This window comes from Atta colombica, unplaced genomic scaffold (genome assembly GCF_001594045.1).
Source record: "Atta colombica isolate Treedump-2 unplaced genomic scaffold, Acol1.0 scaffold9, whole genome shotgun sequence".
Classification (NCBI taxonomy): domain Eukaryota; kingdom Metazoa; phylum Arthropoda; class Insecta; order Hymenoptera; family Formicidae; genus Atta; species Atta colombica.
In genome coordinates this window covers 1,867,595-1,871,233 of record NW_017259583.1, presented here as the reverse complement: position 1 = coordinate 1,871,233, position 3,639 = coordinate 1,867,595, and the positions used below count along the sequence as shown (strand labels likewise).

Sequence of the window (3,639 nt, the reverse complement as noted above, 5' to 3'; positions counted from 1 at the left end):
GGTCATTAGCGCGTCCCGCCATGCCACTCGAGAGTGTTGTTTATGTACTCATCTGCTCTCTTAGAGTTCGCCGCGTCGAGGCTGAGATTGTTCCTACGCGTTTTTGCAACGACGAATGAGGTGATGAAGGAGGATCACGCTTTGAAGTCTTTCTCTAAGTACACCCATTGCGGGCATAGGTACGCTTTTACGAACTTAATAAAGGACACAGGGACAATTGAGCACGATGAGTTAATTATTATCGTGTTGGAACTCTTTGTTCGTGAATACACCGCGTGGTGAAGTTATGTGTATCGACTACTGACTTACTCTAGACGAAACGTTAACTCGGAAAGAAGCGATCTCATATATACATATATACATATATATATATATATATATATATATATATATTTGTGTTTCCTTTTTCTGGGAATTGTATTCTATATAGATACAATTAATACTAGTGTTCAGTAAAATATTATTTATGTTTGCTATATTGTACTATTAATAATAGCATTTATCTTAGAGAAAGGAAGTATCTTGCTGTATAATTCTTTTTTATATATATAACGAGACGTAAGTGTGACGATGCTTTATAGAACGCATATTTTATTATTTATATCTAATTTATTATGTAAATATTCTTTTCAAACTCATGAACGAAATAAATTATTTCAAATTGCAAAATAATTCAAAGTAATGCAAAGCGCGCGGCGAAATTTTTGCTGTAATAAATATTGTCTGAATGTGCATTTTAAAAGAAGTGGAAAAAAAATATTTTGATTACATGTGTTTATATACGATCATTATTTGGACAATTTTTTTTATAACGGATAAAAATATTCATAATATATAACATAATAAAATATAAAACAATTCAGATAAGAATATAAGATTGTATAAAATCAATAAAATGCGATACAATGTATGCTTGCGTGTGTGCCGAGTTGTGTACAAAATAAAGCGAAAAATATACAGGGTGCTTGGAAATTAGTGATAAGTCTTTCGCACAGGGACAGAATGGCACTATTGCGAAAATTGCAAAATAGTAGAGGACACTAAAGTGGGAAGAAAAGTTCTCTACCATTTTGCAATTTTCGCAATAGTTAACAAGATATTAATTGCTAAAAATTGCCGAAAATTGGTCTTCAATAATTTTTTACTTAAATACTATCAACTTTACAGAAATATTGCAAAAAATGATTTATTTTTTTCTCATAGAACTCTATGAATTTTTTCAGAATTTTTTATCAACTTTTTAACACGACATTTTCTCATTTTTACCAACATGAGAAAATATGATATAAAAAATTCTGAAAAAATTCTGAAAAAATTTTTAGTTTTATGAGAAGAAAATAAACAATTTTTGTCTCTTGCAATTTTTCTGTTGAGTAAAAAATTATTGAATATCAATTTTCGCCAATTTTTAGCAATTAATTTCTTGTTAACTATTGTAAAAATTGCAAAATGGTAGACGATTAATATCTTATTAACTATTACGAAAATTGCAAAATGGTAGAGAATTTTTCTTCTCAGTCCATTCTGCCTCTGTGCGAAAGACTTATCACTATTTCGAAACAACTTGTATACTTTAAAATTATTCCTTATTTTTATTCAATCAAAAGTTTTATTCAATCGCAATATTATTTTTAATATGTGCAATAATAATGACAAATTATTTTGCTTTACGTTGAAAAATGAACACGATGCGATCATCGCAATTTGATTTGATTAATAATCAATGTCTTATCTATCCATGTGTGCCAATTACACATACTTTTATATATAAAAACTTGAGAGTGTGTCGACAGCACATCCGTTATAAAAATTGATTGTATTATTCATGTCTCAAGAAAGGAAGTTGTGCGTCACAGACGGTATCACGTAGAACAATATGTACGTGCCTTCATTCAAATTGCATGACCGATTCTACGAAACATTGCTTTGTAATCATTTTGTATAATATTAAAAAAAATATAAGTAATATATCTGATAGTTTAAAGAAAAATCCATTTACGTCGAAATTTTATATCATACATTAATATTATATTATATATTTATAATTGTGTTTCCTTGAATTTCTTTTTAAAACGACGAAAATTTCTTTTCTGTGACGATTTTTGTCTCTCACACGAAAGAAAATAATTAATGTGCGTATAATTTATTATGCTGGTTTATTTACGTAGTAAATAAGTAGTAGTGAATAAGCGTGCGTAAACTTGAATAGAGAGCTGTCTTCGAACGCGCTCAAAGAATTCTGTGATAGAAGAGAAAGCTTCAGCTGATTATTGATGTGTACCATGACATTCACATGATTTGCAAGTGAATAATTCAAGATACGAAGCGAATGCTCCCTAATGAGAACGAAAGATTAGTCATGCAAAACAATGTAGAATATGCTTTTCTGTGCCTATCTCAGTAAAATATTCTTATAATAGTAAGAGCGTGCCTTAAAGCGATCAGAAATTCTGAAGCAAGGTTGAATTTGATGGTTTATCATTTTCCTTTACGTGGAATATGTTGTTAAACTTGTTGTTTCGCTTATACAATGAAAGATTAGATGAAACAATTGTATTTATTATCTTACTTATTATAAAGAAATTTACATTTCTAAAGCAATTAACATTCCTCCAGAGATATTTCATGAAATTCGGTTTTTTGGCGGAAGAATTTTCCTTATTTATTTTGCTTCCACATTTCTTCGACCCAAGCATTTATAGCTTTACATTATTGACATAATAATTGTTATCTCATGTTTATTGATCCAGCATTGATCGGGCATTAATTGCGCGCGACGCGTTATGTAAAATGTGATTAAGGAGAAATAACTCATTATCACCTATCTTTCCCTCGCTTATTTTCGCGATGACATGAAGAAAAAAACAACACTAAATCATTGGAACATCCGCGCGTCACACGTCATTTATGCGTATTTCACAATAGTCTGTTCATCAACTACTACGTGATTAGATTTAATGCAATCGTTTTATTATCAATTTATCTTGTTATCAATTTATTTATTTAAAGCAGTTCAAGATTTGTTCGAACGAGCACATGTAATATTGTAAAATAATACACAATCATATGATCGTATCGTTCTAGAAATTCAATTCGTTCGTCCTGTATCTATCACCTCCGTGTTTTTACAAATGAAGAGATAAGTGTGATCTGGAATAACCAAAATTTTTTCAAATCGTATTCGGCTTTCATTTCATCTTCCGTTCGAAGATTGAGAATAAAGCAAAATTGAATAAATGAACAAATGAACAATAATAATAAATGAACATAAAGTTCACCTGAACTAATTCAATTAGATATATTTAAGGTTTGTTTTCTGAACAGTGTACACTTTTGGAACTTAAAGTGAAATACTGGTAGATATATATTTGATATTTGTTTTGAAAGCGAGAAAGAGACTAGTGCAGTCTAATACAAGAACAGAAAACAGACCATTATAGTATGCACAAAAGATATATTTTATATATCTTTATAAGAATTTTAGTAAAAATTCTGAAAATGAATATTAATAATATTCTGTACACGTATTATTTTTATAATATATTGATATTAGCATTTAATATGTCACAGATAATTATCTTACTCTATTAAACTCAGAAATAACTAGGTATATTCCTTATTTATCTAATTTTAATAACT

At 29.1% G+C, this 3,639-nt stretch overlaps 1 protein-coding gene across 5 annotated transcripts in view; it reads left to right on the top strand.

Moving 5' to 3' along the window:
• LOC108693478 (ATP-binding cassette sub-family G member 1) overlaps nucleotides 1-3,639 on the top strand; it is a 42,702-nt gene that overhangs the window by 22,192 nt on the left and 16,871 nt on the right. The gene's annotated exons all lie outside the window — the stretch shown is intronic.